Source organism: Talpa occidentalis, unplaced genomic scaffold, assembly GCF_014898055.3.
Source record: "Talpa occidentalis isolate TD23 unplaced genomic scaffold, MPIMG_talOcc4v2.1 talOcc4.16, whole genome shotgun sequence".
NCBI lineage: Eukaryota > Metazoa > Chordata > Mammalia > Eulipotyphla > Talpidae > Talpa > Talpa occidentalis.
The window spans coordinates 23,479,583-23,498,319 of NW_023601653.1; the positions used below are offsets into that span (position 1 = coordinate 23,479,583).

Here is an 18,737-nt window from a genome sequence, read left to right on the forward strand (position 1 = left end):
AGTCTTCAGAAGCTTCTTGGTTAGAGGCTATTTTCTAAGACATTAAAAAAATATAAAAGAAAGACCTGTCATTTAAATAGTTGAATATTTCCGATTCCTGCTGACATTTTGGCGGCTATGAAAGCTAATGCAATTAAGGTAACAAAAACAAAAATATAGAGTTTACATGTAAAGTGATGTGCCTTCCCCACCTTCTTAGTCTCCTGGCTCATTATTGCCTTCTGAGCTCCACTGTATATAAAATCATTACCTTCTCTTCCAAGCCTGTCTGGATATACTAATAGCCAGTATAGCACTTTGAATTTTCAAAAGCTTATGCCTTACCCTCTCCTGGTTTTTCGTCCAGTAACTTTTTTGATAGCTGCTTTACTTATTTAATTTTCCCCCCAGGGACTTGGGGTTCATCATCAGTAAGGTACTTCACATTTGCATACACAAAATTTCTTTGTTATCAAGAATGGTAGTGAGTCCTCCCTTAAGTTCTCTTGGAAATTGTGACTTTAGCCAAAAGAACATACACTGAAAGGGGATTTTTCTTTTAAGTAAAGTTATAATGAAATTACATTAAATGAAATAATTTGAAGACCAGCTGTAAGGTCTTTTGGAGCCCCTATCCAATTCTCTATTTTCCTTCTCTTTATAAGAATAAAATTAAGGTAGTTGGTTATCTTTACAAAGATAAATTTGTTATCTTTGCATGAATCTTATATGTATTTGCCTTAGTAAAGGTAAATAGTATTATATTATAATACTATTGTGTCGTTTTAATTCCATGTTTTTCCACTTTTTGTGATATGATTTACATACCATAAAATTCACCTATTCTCAGTGCAAGTCAGTGAATTTTAGTATGTATGTACAGTTGTGAAGTCATCACTATAATCTAATTTAAGACATTTCAATCAATCCTAAAAAATGTATGTGCCCACTTATAGTAAGTCCCCATTCCTAATGCCAGTCCTAGATAACAACTAATCAAATTTCTATATCTCTTTTGCTTTGGGGGAAAGGGGCATATTTTAAATAAATAAATCCCGTAATTTTTTTAAGGAACAATTTTTCATGCTATCTTAAGTATTTGCAAGATATTTCATTTCCCATACATATGGACATGTAGGCTTCTAACTCAGGTCCCTGCTACCAAAGGAAATTCTGTATAAATACTTCTTCAAGGGCCTTTGGTCAACCATCTCTGAAGAATGAACAGAAGGTTTTTGGTCATGGGTGTAAATATACTTAATTTAAAAATCACCAATTTTTTTTTCAAAAAATTTACACTAAATCACATAGCTACAAACAGTAGACTACTGATTCCAATGCAAACAAAATTTGGTAGTATTGGATTTTTAAATAATTTTGGTGATTTGATCAGTACATTATTAATTTTTAGATTGTTTCAGTAATCGTGAACTGAATATCTCTGTATACTGATTAGCCATTCATGTTTCCACTTCAGTGTATTTCACATTAATATTTTTCTTTAATTTTTCTGTAGTATTTCCTATTCCTAAATGCTATTGCTTTTCTTTTATTTTACAATAATACATTATATAGTCTAGTATCAATTTTTATAGTGTCAGTTTCTCCCAATTTTTCAATAGTGTCTCTCATAACTGAGCAAAAAAAAAAAATCAGTGCCATTATTTCTGACTTTCTGCACATCTTTTAAACAAAATTTTACAAACTTGACTATAGAAAAATCATTAATAAAGGTGCCTCTTTCACATTTAGAAAAATACTTGAATCTCAGGCAGATAGCAGATGATTTCTCTAATGCAGAGAAGTGTAGAGAAGAGGTCACTCTGTTCCAGAACTAAGGAAACATGTAGGCTAAAAAAATAAACTGAGTCTATTAAGATACTGAAAAAGTGAATGCCATATTTAGTGTTATCATGTATTTTAACTAAATTTGAAATTTCTAATTGGAATCTTTTTGAGAGTGAAAATAATAGCATTTAACACTGTCAATTTTCATTTGTGTTCCATTTACAAGTAATTTCTACAAGTAGTGTGATCATTTTATAGATTTCATTAAATTGTGAAAGATCCGGTGAGAGGAAGAATTATTCTAGGGCACAAGTTCAATAGGAAACTTCAGGTAAAAAAAAAAAAAGTCCAGACATTATTGAATTCTAGAATCAATTTATATTGACAAAAAGAAAGTTCATATTCTACTTAGCATGAAGCTGCTCTTTCCATCCTATTAAAAGTTACTTATTACATTTGCCTCTAAATAATACAACTCTTTCTAATTTTTCAGCCAGTAAATCAGGAAGTATTTGTTGAGTATTCATTGAATACATTGATGCTAGCTACAGGATAAAGGTGTTTTTAACTTCAGAATTACAATAAAAATTTATTAACCTACACAGACTAGCAGCTCATGAAATAACAGCATTGAAAACTGTCCAGGAAAAGATCAACTTCTTACAACCAAAGGAATTTGTAGAATTAATCATTTTAGTCATTCATGCCACATACAGTTTTACTGCCCTTAGTATTAAACTGATTTTTAAATGTTCTACATGGCTTAATTCTTATCATTGAATCAAAGAAGCCACACAATAGTTTATATGTAAAGAATGCTTTAACTATGACTACTATGTTAATTAATCCAAAATTTTACCTACCTAATATACAGCCTACATTGTTTATATTTTCAAATTAAATTGAGCATTATCTTAATAATTGTGATATACAGACTGAAAAAAATTAATTGTTATATATATATACACACACACACACATACAGAGAGAGAGAGAGAGACGGGGTACTTTACTACTAACTTCCTTATTAGTAAATTATCATTAAAGAATTAGGAGTTTGGAAAGATAAACACCAAAAGCTGATAATTGACATGAAGCCAATAAAAATTAACTAAAATATTTCAGCTCATTATTCTGGAGACTATTAACAATGATTTATAATGAAAAAAAAATTATACATAACAAAAAATGCTGAATTCATTGTAAGTTTGATTTGCCGCAAAATGTCCTAATATTGATGAATATATATGTCAATCACATCCATTATTATTCAGAATTTTTTCCTCAAGAGAAATATAACAGACCTAGATAATGCCCAAGTGTGGATATATAAAGTTGCAAAAACTTTGTATCAAGATCATCTTAAAATAGGGACTAGATCATAAGAATCAACTGCCTATGTAAGACAGCAATGAATTGGAATTCAGCCCCTTGAGCATAATATAATAATATATACAATATCAATTCTGAGATACAGTATTCATGTCTTCATATACAGATCATAAAATACTTAACCAAGCTAAGAGATACATATAATTGTACTTTATGGGAGAGTAAACTGAGGCTCAAAGAAAATTGATATGTTACATAGCTAGGAATTGGTCAAGATCTGTGTGTTTTTAATCCTCGGTTTTTTTCCCCTATACCATTCAACCACATACAGATATAATCAGTGAGATTTGATACATGTGAGAGAAATCACTAAAGAACTAACAAAGTATAAATTGTTCAGTGAATTACCACAATTTTCATTACAATTTTGTGGCAGCAAAAATATTAAATATTATAGTGATAGTGAAGCAAAAATATATTATTGAGCAAATGAATATAATAAAGATTACAGCAGAACTTCCAGCCCAAGTGCAATGAACATTCCAATGCAGAAATAATTAACAAGTTTGCTTACTTACAGTTTTTTTCCTTTCAAGATTCATGGCCAGGGCCTCAGCACTCTTTTCTACAAGGTTGGGCAGCTGGTCTATCTCTCCAAGGCCATCCCTGAATGCCTGCATCTTTCCCCCCTTGTCTGGGGACTTTGCCACTAATGGTTGTGCCTGCTGAAAAACGATGCTATCAATGTAACAGATATAGAGACAGTTGTGTATAAAAGGAACACTTGGTCTTTAAACCATTGCTCAGACCTTACGGGGCTATCCAGGTCTGGGACCTAATGCATGAGTAATAAAGCTTCTCCTGACCTCACCATTCCTGAAGTACTGTTTGTTTTTCCTCTGCCTGGTAAAAGGCTAGAATTCATTTCTACAACAATAGTACTGGTAAGGTGATAGAAAGTAAAATGATAATGTGCAGTGCTGACTGGCTCAACATATATGCAAACTAAATAAACTATAGTTTTAGGGGAGTCTGGCAAGATGGTGGCAAAGACCTGGATTGCCTACTTCAGGTACTCATAACTAGATAGCAGTAAAAGCCAAAACCCCTAAGAAAAACAGAAAACTACAGCACACACTAGGAGCAATATTCCTGTGGAAATGAGTAGGAAACACCTTAAGTGAAGTCTGTGTATAGTAATGCTGGGCTGTACAACCACGAGAGAGGGGGGTGGCTGCTACAGAGACCCCCACATCTACTGACTCAGACACATGCCAACCTCAGGGACTCCTGAGGCCTGGCACTGCATTTGGAAGGGGGTGTACAAGTTGGCACCAGGATGGCGTGTCCAGTGTTAAATAACTACAGAGGTGGGAGTGCAGAGTCAGGCCTCCAATCTCAAGCCAGAGGTTGTCAACATAGAACGGCTGGAGCCTGAATCAGCAGGTCAGAGCACCTGAGTCCCCACCTAGAAGAGGATACAACTCAAAGCCAAGTCTGGGCTAGTCACCTGCCACCACCCACTTCAGGCCTAAAACCAAAACAAAGGAACACTGGAACAAACTGGAGGTCAAGCACCTGCTAATAACAGGCGCAAACACTCCAGGAAAAGACAACTGGTGACCACCTATCAACTACAGTCAGTGCCCATTTCTAGTGCTGTAAAACAGCCTGGAATGGGTCTCCCTGGTGGCACAAGGGGTTAAACACAGCATTGTGAAGCTGTCTGCAGCCTCTGCAGCGTGGGTTTGATCCCGGCCAGCCAGGGAGCTACCCACATGGCACACCAGACCTCTCCTGTCTCGCCTGCTGCTCCCCTCAGCAGTATATTTCAGTCAGTCTGCATGTTCTGTTCCCCACTCTGTCTCTGGTGAATCCTCTCACCCCCACACCTCTGGCCTGTACCCCAGTTCTTGTCTGCATAAATAAATAAATATTAAAAAAACTGAAAGAAGAGGATTGGGCATTCGTAGACAATTAGCAGTCCTGCACAGATGATTATTAAAACACAGTAACAGCATCAGACATTTATGGAACACTAAATGTGTGCCCGCAACAGTGAAAATCAGCCATGCGGTGTTGCTGCTATCATTATCCCTATTTTATAGATGAGGAAATGGCATCTCAAAGGACCTCGCAACTTAATCATTGTCACATCATTACATCATTGGTGGGTGTTAGAGCTAAAATATTAAACAAGTTCTATCTTGTTCTACAAGCATTTTCCATAAGATAATCTAATTATACTGTCTCAATTGTACCACTTTTTAGGTTCCTTAGATTTAGATAAAACATATTTGACTTTTATTGGTTATAGAAATGCCATTAGTCCTTCACCATTCAGATTCTCTTAAAATTTTACTACTCTACAACTTAAATTTGATATCTACTTTGTTTTCTTAGTTCCACCCTAAGATGTGTTGACTATTGAGAAGCACTGATGTTGTCTGGTGATTTTGGCAATAGTTTCAGTTTATACAGCCCAATAATCCAGGGAATCATACATGAGTATTAGGAAATTTGTCTGTCATCTTTTTCCCATGGTTTGATATATAATCTCAGAGGGAAAAGGATGGGGAAGGAGAGCAAGAGAAAGGAGGAAGAAAGAGGAGAGATTGTATTTTTATTAAAATACTCTCCCCAACCCCCTCCCACAAACACAAACTGTATCCTCGTAAAATTTCAACAATAATAAAAATCATTAACTCTGGGTCATAGTTTTTTTTTATAGATTTATTTTTATTTATGCATATAAGAACTGGGGTGTAGGCTACAGGTGTGGGGGGGTGAGAGGATTCACCAGAGAAAGAGCATTGAGCAGAGCAGGCAGATCTACTGAAATACACTGCTGAGAGGAGCAGCAGGTGAGACAGGAGAGGTCTGCAGTGGCATGTGGATCACCTCCCTGGCGGGAGATCAAACTCATTCTGCAGTGGCTGGTAATAGCTTGATAGCACTGAGACTTTATCCCCTGTACCACCAGGGAGGCCCTGGGTCATAGTTTCATGAGTATTTTACTTTTAAATGCTCTTTTATATATATTTCCTTCAAAAGTACCCAAACCCCAACAATGACAGCAGGACAACTTTCCAAAGCTTTAGAGATGCATGTAACATGCTCTTATTCCACATATTAGATTGAATCATTTTCAACAATTTATCCTTTCTGAAATTGGATCAATAAATCCCACAGAAAGGCTTCAGGTTGTCATTACAGACAATTACTGAAGAAGGTGTTGGAATATTATTGGTGCACATGGTATGGATTTTGCAAGTGAAATATTCGAGGCATAAATTACCACTGATGACAAGCCAAATGGTGAAAGGAAATCCAGGAGGATTTTGATTACAGGGATCAATTGCTTATTCACTAAATAGGTCGTCATATTTTCAGTGGAATATGCTGTAACTACATGGTAGCAATTGACTAGGATGGGTCTACCACCAGAGAAAGAAAATTTCTCTGTCTAGATGAATATATCAGAGCAGGGCATTTCTAATTCAGACCCAAATAACCTCAGCGGTGGTAAGACTATATAGTTAAAGTTACAAGGTCTAAATGAGTGAGTGCAATTTGATAAGCATAGGTAATTTTATTCTGCCTAAAGCTCCTTTCTTCTCCTCTAATATGACTATAAGAACCCACCTCACACTCCAGATCTTGAAAGGGACTCCTAAATTTGCCTCTTAGTGTTATATTTCTCTCTGCCTTGGTTATTGCTATTTTTAGTTCATTTGATGGTGACATCTCAGTTGCACAAATAATTCCATTTTTCTGGGTTAATCATAAGAAACAATATTCCTTCCTAAAGCAAGACCCAAACAGTTGGGGATGCTCTGTCCTCTCCTTTCTCCTCCACTTGTCTCACGGCTGAGAGTTTGTTCTGCTGGTAGATATCCAGTTGAAAATCTCATTCACTTTTCTTCTAAAAATTTAAGAGATTAGGTGACAATCTAATATTTTGCTAGAGAAAAAAGTAGTATTTATGCACAGCTATTTCTTATGACTTTTTCCGACTCTGTAGTGTTTAGTGAAAATACACTAAAGGACAATATTCATTAATCTGTCCATCAGTTTTTGATCCTTTTTCAGAAGATAATCATGGGCCAAGCATAATAGTCTATCAGGTGTTATAATACTAACACTGTTACACCAGGGAGGTAGGAAACATTTTCTGATACATACAATTCTAGTACTCAGTCATATAAAACAAATTTTTGCCGTGATTTCTCAGTTATTTTAAAATTTACACTAAAGAACTTGGCAATCGCATTAGAGGAAGGGCAAACCTCAGTTGTAACAAATTAAAAAATAAACATTCTCGGGCCTACCCAGTGGCGCAGCGGTTGAGCGCTGGGTTGTGAAGCTGCCCGCAGCCTGTGCAACGCCGGTTCCATCCCCGGTCAACGGGCGAGGGTCCACATGGTGCGCAGACCTCCCCTGCCATCCGCTGCTCCCCTCAGCAGTGTACTTTGTCAGTCTGCCTGTTCTGCACTCTGTTCTGGCTCTGGTGGATTCTCTCACCCTCCTGTGCTCTGACTGTACCCAGTGCTTGTATAAATAAATAAATAAATCTTTAAAATATAAAAAAAAAATAAATGTTCTCCACTTGTTAATGTCATGATTTCGTTAATTCATAAATAATATTCACTCAAATATTTAATTGAATGTTCACATGTTTCAGGCATGTTCTAGGCACTGGGAAGAAAGCAATGAATAAAGCCGTCCTAACTTCCCAGAATGTTCATTCTGTTTCACCTGCGTCAATGTAGAGAGATTGACAAGAAAAGAAAACACATAATATATGAATGAGAGGGTGATGAGTGCTAAAGAGAAAACCAAAGCAGGGAAAGTGGTGCAATTTAAAATAGAGTGATTTGGAAAGGTTTCCCTGGAAATGGACATTTGAGCAAAGACAGCTGAACTGAAGTTGTGAGTATTGGGATACAGGTATCCATTGTTTTTCAAAAGTTTATACCACATCACGTTCATAAAAAGTCCACAATAGTACCTGTTTTTATGAAATGAAAGAAGATTTTGGTGTTTATGATAAACGTTGAAAAGCAACAATAGCATTTTGCATTTGTTTTATTTTTTAAGATTTATTTTAGTTATTTATGCATAAAATAGCTGGGGTACAGGCCAGAGGTGTGGGGGAGGCGAGGGTGAGAGGATTCACCAGAGACAGAGTAGGGTGCAGACCAGGCAGGGAATGACTGAAATACACTGCTGAGGGGAGTAGCGAGAAAGATAGGACAGGAATGCTGCGCCATGTGGGTCAACTCCCTGGCCAGGGATCGAACTCGTGCTGCAGTGGCTGCTGATAGCTTGCCTCATAGTGCTGAGACTTAACCCCTTGCACCACCAGAGAGGCCCTGCGTTTGTTTTACAGCAGCTCTTCTATAGGCAGCTTGTACAATCCATAATGTAAAATGATGTAAAAAATCAATGACTCTAAAGTTAAGCAGGAGGGAGAAAGGCACTGGGGGAAGGGATATAAAATAATAAATAATTAATTGTACGTTGTAAGTTTTAAAGATCAGGATAACTAGGTTCAATGTCTATCAAAATAAAGTAAAATGCTATTCCATTTACCTGCACTTTATCATAATTATAGCTCACTTACAGAGACAGAAGGCTCATGCAGCCAACTGTTCTGTAAAATGCAAATTTTTTTAGGGAAATACTTCCCCTGGGAGAAAATAGAGTTGATTTCACGTGAGAAGTTATTTTTAAAGGAACACACGAAATATCTCCTTTGCTTTGATGTTTTATCAACAATTTCAATGAATAGAGACTCTATTGTGAAAAATTAATACACTTTGAGACAGAGAGAGATATGCTCCCAAAAATATATACAAAGTTTCACATATAAATTGTGAAATGTCAAAAATAAGTAGTGCAATAGAAGTACATAGCTATAGCTCAGTGATAATTTTAATTCAGGTGGGGGAAACTTTTGACTACTGGGGTTTTGTAAACTTCAAATGAGCATTATTTTCAGATATTAATAGAAATTGTAATATTAAATGATGTGTTATATATATATTACTATTATATATGTGTGTATTAAACTTAATATCAATTTCAAAGAAAACATAATTAGAGACATTCTTTATGCTATAGTCTAAACTGATATCATAGTCTTGTATGTACTCTATACATATGAAAATGTACTGGCATTCTTTTTTTTTTTAAAGATTGTTCTTTTTTTTTTTTTAAAGATGTATTTATTTATTTATACAAGCACTGGGTATAGTCAGAAGCGTGGGAGGTTGAGAGAATTCACCAGAGCCAGAGCAGGGAGCAGAGCAGGCAGAAGGACCGAAGTACACTGCTGAGGGGAGCAGCGGGCAGCAGGAGAGGTCTGCGCGCCATGCGGGACCCTCCTCCAGTGGCCGGGGAGCAGCCGGGGATTGAACAGGCACTGCAGAGGCCGCGGGCAGCTTCGCAACCCAGCGCTCAACTGCTGCGCCACCGGGGAGGCCCTGTACTGGCATTCTTAATAAAGAAAGAGGTTGTGATCTTATTTCCTTATTCATATACCACATTCAATTAAACCATTTGTATTGAATGAGGAACATATTGCCTTGTATTTTCCATTTTTATAATATAGAGATTTTTTTTCTTTGACATAGTTACCTTAGGAAATTCTGAGTTCTAAAACAGATTTTGAGATAAAAAATATTATTTTGCCCTTGTAAAATTTCACTGTGAGCTATTATATTTGACCAAGAAATGATCATTCCCATATTTCTTATACTTCATATTCAGTATGAATTTATGTAGGATTTTTCCTTTATTTTTGTTTTAACAATCTCTAATATTTACTTAACAGAACTAACTAGCATTGTCAAGGAAACTAATTTTAAGCATTTGACATTTTTGATAAAAGCTATTCATTAAGAAATATATAAACTTAGAAGTCAGCAATTACCTGAGCTATAGGAATAAAATGCAATGATCTCTGTGCCTTGGGGGAAATACAATTTTGTCACTACAGGAAGTCTTGTCACTAAGAGAATTTAACTTAAACATAGTATATAAATCAACAATTTTCATAACCCTTTAGCATTAATGTCTCCTTTCTCATAATAAAATAACTGATTCCAGGGCCTCCCCTGGTGGCGCAGGCGGTTGAGCACTGTGCTGTGAAGGTGTCCACAGCCTCTGCAGCACTGGTTGGATCCTGGCCGGCAAGGGTCCTACATGGTGCTGCAGACCTCTCCTGCCTCACCCACTGCTCCCCTCAGCAGTGTATTTCATCAGTCTGCCTGTTCTGTTCCCCACTCTGTCTCTGGTGAATCCTCTCACCCTCCTGTGCATCTAGACTGTACCCCAGTTCTTGTATAAATAAATAAATAAATCTTAAAAAATAATAACTGATTCCAAGGGCCCAACCCTTTTTTTTCACAGTACATTGAGTTTTCATTTTACTAATGGACCCAGCTTTCTTAAACCAATCAACATATCCTATCCACTCTGATTTAAGGATTCATCCAGAAACCCTCTCATAACACAACTGTAAAGCAATATTTGCAAGAAACTTCTGGAATCTATCCAGAGAGACACACACTTTTTCTCTACATGGGGTAAAATGTAGTTGTGAGTTCTGAAATTTCTGTGGCCATTTAAATGGAATTGTGGATAATATTGATAACCCTGACAAGTAGCTTAAACAGTTATGGTGACAAAAAAATTGATCAGCAAAAAGGAAGAAGAAAGAAAGTGGAGATATTTCCAACTGCTTTCCCAAAATAGCCAATATATTTTCAGCTAATTTTTTAGATTTTCTTGTTTAGCAAACAAATGTAAAAAACAGGAAGTTGTTCTTTATTTTATTTATGCCTCTTCATCCATACTGCATTGGTTATGACTTTCAGACAAATGTTAAAATTTAGTGTTAAATGGAATAGTTTTAGCAAGCTTTTGAAATTAAGCTGGTTGCCTCTTCTGTTTTAGCATTCATTAGTCCTTATTTTAAGATTAATAGTCTTTATCATATTAAGAAAGAATTCTGATAGCTTATTGAGTCGATATTGGTAATAATAAATTTTACCTAAAATCTTTTGTTTTGAAACTTCCAAAAGATATTTTTCTCTTTCCATATACTTATTACTGTGTTAAATTACACAAATGGATTTCCTGATTAAGTTTTTATTCATTTTCTCAAGTAAACAGCCAAATATCCTTGACTTTGTAGAGTACATTGTAATAGTGAAGAGGACATATAAGTAATAAGTATGTTAAGTAGTGATAATTTTTATGGAGAAAAACAATGCAAAATAAGAGAAATATGAAGAAAATAGCATTCAGGACATATTCTCTGATTGCCACCCCTACCCCTGCCATTGTCTGTGGTACACATGAATTCAAAGTGATAATTGCAATCTTAGGTCCTTTGCAGTACTACTTATAGTAACCAAGTTATGAAAAGAACCAAGTGCCTAATGGATGAGTGTATGAAGATGTACCAGATGCACACAAAATAATACTCAGCTCTTAAAAAAAAAAAAAAAGATGAAGTCTTGTCATTTGTGACAACTTGCATGTAACGGGAGGGTATATTGCTACGTGAAATAAATTTGAAGGAAAATGACAAATACTGGATGAGTTTTCTCATATGTATAGTATTAAGAAACAAACAAAAGGACAGACAAAACTAAACCCAAAACTATCCTTAGAAATATAACTGCAGAATTGAAAAGAGAGAGGGCAGGGTGGGGGGGAGAAAAAAGCAGAGAGGAGGCCCCGTGCTCTCTTGTGGAAGATTATGGTTGTTTGAGTGTTGGGCATAATGTGGTAAAATATAATATATCTGAGGTGTGAACCTATACCCCTAAATTATATAGAATGTTAAGTCAATATTAACTTATTTTAAAAAGTTACCCAAAAAAAGATTCCAAACCATGACTGAGTCCAACCTATTTCACAACCATAAAAAAGGGAGAAATTATTTAATTAAAAGTTGAACTCAACAGGGCCTCCCCGGTGGCGCAGCGGTTGAGCGCTGGGTTGCGAAGCTGCCCTCAGCCTCTGCAGCGCCGGTTCAATCCCCGGCTGCTCCCCGGCCACCGGAGGAGGGTCCCACATGGCGCACAGACCTCTCCTGCCGCCCGCTGCTCCCCTCAGCAGTGTACTTCGGTCCTTCTGCCTGCTCTGCTCCCCGCTCTGGCTCTGGTGAATTCTCTCACCCTCCCGCGCTTCTGACTGTACCCAGTGCATGTGTAAACAGAACAAACAAACAAACAAACAAACAAATAAATAAATAAACATGCCTCTATTAAAAAAAAAAAAAAAAAGTTGAACTCAACAATGAAACAAAAGAACAGAGAAAGGAAGCTGTGGAAAAAATGGTTGCTACTATGTCTGTGGAGAAGACTGTTAGTTCTCTTTCCAGATACAGTGAACTGCAGGCTGTCTGAAAATCTGAAACTTAAGAAGCTCATAGGTGTATCTCTACTTCATGAACAATGCCAAGAGTCAGTCAGACATGGCGATTATGGCTGTGAACAACTTTGTGGAAGACTCTGAAACTCCAATTCTCTCATTCTGTCCGTGGCAGTCAGAAACCTGGGGTGAATCCAGTGGATAAGATGACAAAATATTTCTCTGAGCTCCACTCCAAGTGCTTTAAAGATGAAGATCTCTTTGTCTGAAACACAAAACTAGACTGCATGGCAAAACTTCATGTTATCAATGCCCAAATGTTGGAAGATTAGGTATTTCTGGATTCTCTGTGGGATCTCATAGCAGGTCCAATTCTAATGCTGGTGGCTCATATTGTAGCAGCATTATCTGAAATCACTGAGTCTCACCCAAACAGCAATATACTTGATCTGAACCCACAGAATGTTAATAAGCTTCTAACAACCCTGAATGAATGCACTAAATGGGGACAGCTTTTCATCTAGATTGCCTGTCTAATAACAACCTTAAAATGGCAGGAAGGCTGAGCGCAACTGTGAGCAGATCACTCCCCAGCTATCTCATGTCAATCCAGCAGTGGTGTTTGCAACAGTAAAAGACCTCATAAAATTCTAATTTTTACTCAATGACACTGACTATGGCAATATGCTGTTGAAAAAGCCAACCCCTCCACTTGTCACTTTGCTGGATATTAAACCAAAGCTGCAGTACATCACCATGAAGAATCTCAACTGTACAAAAAGGACCTGGAATAGCCACACTGAAAATCAACCTATTCTTTGGGAATTAAAATGATCTATCAATGTTAAACTGGAGAAGTTGGCCATCATGATTTATTTGGCAGTCCACGCCATTTGCTCAGGTTCTTGCAAAATTGAAAGCATATGTTCACAGAGCTGGATGTTGTTGTTCTCAAAGCTGTGTAGCTCACTGGACAGTATGCCATCATGACGGAGCAATCTGTAGAGTTCTGTGCTTGTTCTTATCTTCGCCAAAGCACATCATGTGCCAGTTGTCATCAGGAAAATCTTCCACCAATACCACAATAAGTAAGAAAGTACCATTGGCACTCTATTTGAGAAATTAGACTCATTTCATGAGTCAGACACTTGACTCACATGACTTGGATTGTGGGAGAATATGCTGAAAGAATTGAAAATGAACATAAGTTACTAGAGAGCTACTTCAAGAGTTTTCATGATGAAAATGCCCAGCGACAACCTACTGTGCTTGTGCCATAGTGAAGCTATTTCTCAAGGAACCACTAGAAACTCTGGAGCTGGTGCAGCAAGTTTTGAGTTTGTTAACACAGCATTATGATAACCGTGACTTTCAAGACTGGTGCTATTATTTATTGGTATCTTCTCTCAACAGATCTTGCCACACCTAAAGAATACTTATCAGAGAAGCCACTGATTTCTCAGGAGGCAGATCTTATTGGACTAACTCTGTCTGGGTGAGAGAAGCTGCTACATTGAATCTCTGGCCTCTGTGTACCATTAGTCAGGCAATGTGCCTCAGATTTCCTCCATGCAGACTGGTGTGGTGGGTAACTTGAGAGGAGCAGTAGACAGTCCTAGGGACCAATCTACCATCCCATCATGAGGGCCCGAAATCCTTGCTCTGTCACATCATCTTAGTGTTGTCAGCAATGGTCTGAATGACCTATCTGAATTCTCCATAAGGATAGGCATGGCACCTGGTAGATTTGTGGTTCCTGCGGCTGTCTGGGCTCCTGCAGTAAATGCTAAAGGCCTGACAATTGCAGGAACATTTACTCACTTGCCAAGAGCACATCTATATGGAAATGAACTTCACCAGCAAACATCTGCAGCATATGACAGACTTTGCCATCCAATTTAATAAAAATAGCTTTGGTGTCATGCCCCACAGTCCTCTGGCCATCTCTGTACCACTGATGCCAAACCACAGCGCTGATGTTTCCCTGCTTCTAACACCTTGTGCCAAGTCATGAGGGTGGAACCTCTGAATAACCTGCAGGTGGCTGTGAAAAGCAATATTGATATCTTCTACTTCAGCTGCTTCATCTCACTATGTTTGTAGAAGGTGGCAAAATGGAGTGCAATAGGGAAGGATATTTCCAATGAAAATGACCTTCAATTTCAGATTAATGCCATTTAAATGCTGACACTGTATCCAGCAATTTGCAGAACAGCAATTTTTATGCTTTGCCAAGAGGAATATGAAAAGGGAAGAGGACATGCTTATGGTAAATCCACTGATGGATTTTTGCTAAGCTATGTAGTCAGTCAGGAATCCAAAGCATAGGTTGCCACTAAAACATTGAGCTCCTGGAGCCTCTTAGTACAACTCTAAGGTCTATGACAACACTTTGAAGAAGTGTGTGATCAGTGAATACCAAGAACTCTTAATGCTTAGAGATTGTATTGCCTTGTAGAAGCTGAACCCAAGCACACTAAGGTTACCCACAAAGTAGTGACTAGAGTAACTTGTGCTAACATTGGAGCACAACCTGTTGACTAATTTTATTGTCTTCTAGACATATGTAACTGCTGTTTCAATCACTTCCCACCTCTTGCCACCTGCTGCTGTTCTGTCCTTACTTGTGGGCTCCTCCATACTGTACCAGTGACTGGCATCTTAGAGTATAGTTTGATATTTTGTAATCAAGAGCTCATTTCAAAAGTAGGAAAAGACAAAAGATACTTAAGCAATGAAAAACTGTGACTGAAGCACCCAAAAAGAAAATAGTTATTTTTGGAAAGGTGACTAGATAGGTGAATGAAGTGAAAGAGTCAGAAATGAGGATATATGGAGCAAGATCATTCAAGACAGAAAGAGAAACAAATTCAAATGTCCTAAAGAAGGAGCATGGGTGACTTAATATTGAAATAACAATGAAAGCAGAGGTACTGAAGCCTATGGCACAAGAGAGAGAAGAAGAAAGTCTGAGAGGTGGAGTGAAGGAGTGATCCAGATCATATAGAGCCTTGTGGGTCTCTGGAAGGTTTTTATCTTTTATCTGGGTGACATGAGGAATCATTGAACTAACAAATAACAATCTAACCTGTTTTGGAAGAGTGTTTGACTACTCTGTGTGCTCTAGTGGCAGGGAAGAAATGTGAGAGGCAATTAATAAAGAATAATACAGGTGAGGGCCTCCCTGGTGGTGCAGGGGTTAAAGACAATGCTATCAAGCTATCACCAGCCACTGCAGCATGAGTTCAATTCCCAGCCGGCCAGGGAGATATCTACATGGCGCAGCAGACCTCTCCTGTCATGCCAGCTGCTCCCCTCAGCAGTGTGTTTCAGTCAGTCAGCCTGTTCTACTCCCCACTCTGTCTCTGGTAAATCCTCTCACCCCCTGCACCTCTGGCCTGCACCCCAGTTCTTGTAGGCATAAGTAAATCTTTAAAAAAAAATTAAGGAATAATACAGGTGAGATATGGGAATATCTTGGAACAGAGTGGGGACTGAGCCATTATGAAAATGGTCAGATCAAATGTATTTTGCATGTGGACCAGACATTAACTTTGGATAGATATGAGATTTAAGAGAACAAAAGGAGTCAAGGATGACATCATAATTTTTGCTTAACCAGTTGATGCACTAGAGATTAATCAACAGAAAAGGGAAAATTTTGGAAGAGGAGAAAATATTGAGAAAATATGAGTTTTGTTATGGATGTTATTAGTTTAAGATGCTTCTTAGAGATATAAGCATGAGGCATTTGCATACATGATACAAAAATACCCCTGGAATAAACTCTACTTTCTCATTGCATATGATTCTTTCTTTAGTGTCTTAGTTAATATAATGCTGTTTAGTTGAGAATTGCATTTTGTCTGTATTTTGTAAGACTATATATTTGTCTATTTCTTTTTGCCCAGTTCATTATCAAAGGTACACCAAAGTCCTGTAACAAATGTAGATTCACATATGTACAAGACCAACATTACAGATGATTTCTAAAATTTAATTGAATAAGTCAGTAAATTGTCCTAAAAGTTTTGATCAGGACCCCAAGCTCCTTCTAATTTGTAATTGCAAGTCATTATTTTGGTCACTTAGAAAATTTTGTATCCAGATGGGGAAAGGAAAATCAATTGCAGAAGGCCCATAGATAGTTTCATGGTTCAGTAATAGAATTAACACATATAACTCCTACTCTCATTGCAAATAGGTAGAACTCAATCACATAGCTACACCTAACACCAAGACTGTATGAGAAATATAACATTTTAATGTTCAGCAGTGAAGAAGTTTAGGGCATTTTCCTGGTTTCCTTAGCAATACAAATTATTTAAAAATTAGTAATCTTCTGTATCACTTGCTTTGTAATTTTTTTACAATCCTTTACAAAATGCAGCAAAGGTCCTAAATTCTGGCACATATTTTAAATAAAGCATTTGTGTTGATTTGGTCTTTTGTAGTTCAATGAGTTAAGTTTTCACTCTCTTATTCTTTGAGTTACATAAGGGATTTTAGAAAGGTATTTAAAGTTGGTGTTTGTAAATATTATTCCACTTTGACTCTATTAGTGGCATATAAGTAAATTTTGCTTAGTGATAAATCTAAAATAGGTCTTTTCATAAGTAATTTTAACTGATTCCTTTGCAATAAAAATAATACGTTCTATCATCTTATTTAATTTCTGGTTTTTAGATTTATTTTCTTTCTTTTGTTTCTAATTACTATTACATATAATATCTTTGAATGAATGAATAACCTTTTCTGATATTCAGTAGAAATTTCTTGACATATTCAACCTTTCTTTTAATCAAAAAAAGGGCTGTCTTTCATTGCATCTATTTTGGACTATTGTTATTATATACATTTGATGTTACTTTTCCTGTCTCCATGAAGTCTTTACATTTCAAAATTCTATTTTATCACATAATTTGCTCTAAGTTTCATGATACAGCGTCCTCTCCAGATACATTTTCAAAGACAATTCGGTATTTTTGAAAATATCCTTATACCTTCATAGAAAGGTGCCTATTCTTCTTTCACAGTATAGTCACTGTATTTATTTACATGGCAATTTTACCATGTTTGCTTGTCTTTCCCTGTTGCTGATTCTTAGCCTTGCTTATTAAGTGATCTAATATATTGAGATGTTATGTAAAACATTATATGGGTCAAAAAGAAAAAGTGGGAATAGTTAATTTACTTGGTGGAACCTTATTAATTCAGAGATGCAGTAACAAGAGAATGAATAAGACCCAAAGGCACCATAAACAGGGAGCTTTTATGATTTTCCATAAAATTCTTTCCTGTATAGATGTGATAGCCTAGAACAACCACAGGCAAAATGCTATTTGTCCTTTGACAGGTCCACTATAACAAGGAGTAATCCTGCCGGCTATGATGTATGTGAGGGGCTGGTGAGATTCAAATTTGACATCGAACACCCAACCTTGTTCCCACAATTCCTCTCATGCACACACCAAGAACAATGTCATACCAGACATTCATCCTTCTAAATAAGGTAATTAATGGATTTTAATTAGAAACTGGCCCACGCTACTAATAAGAAAAATTATCTTATGTAAACAAGGAGTTCTGGATTGTGTAAATCCAGTCATTATTCTGGGCTACTTCTATGCTCTCTTGTAGAAATTCCTTCAAACATATTCGGTAGGAAGAGTATGTATATCATATTTTTCCAGTTTTTAGACTAACAGATTTTTCCAAAAATTGAAAGAAAATAGGAATGGCTCCAGAGATATGCTGTTATTTCCAAAGGGAAATTTGTTCCAGCACTGTATCTTCTCCATGTCTGGTAAAGACATTGCCTGAAGTGGAGCATACCAGCCCTGCTATGTAACCCTGCTCTGCTGGGTAGAAACTGCTAGTCTTCCAAAGTTCCATCCTCATGCCTGATACATCCTCTTCCAGCTTTTTGAATAGCGTATTTTCTGTAGACCACAGAGGCTACTATTTTCAAAAAGTAATGAGGAAATTGATTTTGAGCCCAAATTTTCTGATACACATCTGTTCCACTGGTTATTGGCAATCCCCATACAAATTACCATTGTTTTGTCAGATTTTTAGAATAGGACTTATTTCTTAGTGATATTCTTAGTGATATTATTGCTTCTACAGTGAGAAAATATTTTTAAATACTTTATGCTTCACACTTTTTTCATTATTTTTACTTCTATCAAAAATTACTTATTCTAGACTGTAAAATATACATTCCACTAATTTACAATGTTATTACCT

General features: G+C 36.8%; 1 protein-coding gene and 1 pseudogene across 8 annotated transcripts in view; both read left to right on the plus strand.

The window, feature by feature from the left end:
• The window catches only part of MGAT4C (MGAT4 family member C), a 607,576-nt gene that overhangs the window by 512,703 nt on the left and 76,136 nt on the right, over positions 1–18,737 (plus strand). For 2 of the 8 annotated variants that reach the window (XM_054696165.1, XM_054696167.1), the window contains exon 1: positions 17,845–18,000. The exons of the other annotated variants lie outside the window; for them this stretch is intronic. The gene's annotated coding sequence lies outside the window, so the exon portion shown is untranslated. Of the gene's footprint in view, positions 1–17,844; positions 18,001–18,737 lie in introns of those variants that run through there. 8 annotated transcript variants of the gene reach the window in all.
• Positions 12,008–14,811, plus strand: LOC119248213 (AP-2 complex subunit beta-like; annotated as a pseudogene).